This window comes from Habropoda laboriosa, unplaced genomic scaffold (assembly GCF_001263275.1).
Source record: "Habropoda laboriosa isolate 0110345459 unplaced genomic scaffold, ASM126327v1 scaffold40, whole genome shotgun sequence".
Taxonomy (NCBI): Eukaryota; Metazoa; Arthropoda; class Insecta; order Hymenoptera; family Apidae; genus Habropoda; species Habropoda laboriosa.
The window spans coordinates 476650-476856 of NW_017100231.1; the positions used below are offsets into that span (position 1 = coordinate 476650).

Genomic DNA, 207 nt, shown 5'->3' on the forward strand with positions numbered 1-207 from the left:
CAAATATTACAAAATTTATAAAAAGTTATAAACAAAACAATAAATCATAAATATATAAAATGCTAATTTCTTTATCAAGATAGCTTCAAACTTATTATAGAGAATAAAATGATCAGAATTACAAACCTAATGGTAGTTGTTAATGTTTATTTTATGAAATGTTGCATTATTATTATAAGTTTCCTTATACTACATATAAATATATAA

General features: G+C 17.9%; 1 protein-coding gene across 1 annotated transcript in view; it reads right to left on the reverse strand.

The window, feature by feature from the left end:
• Positions 1-207, reverse strand: part of LOC108571582 (nuclear fragile X mental retardation-interacting protein 1-like) — a 5684-nt gene that overhangs the window by 4003 nt on the left and 1474 nt on the right. The gene's annotated exons all lie outside the window — the stretch shown is intronic.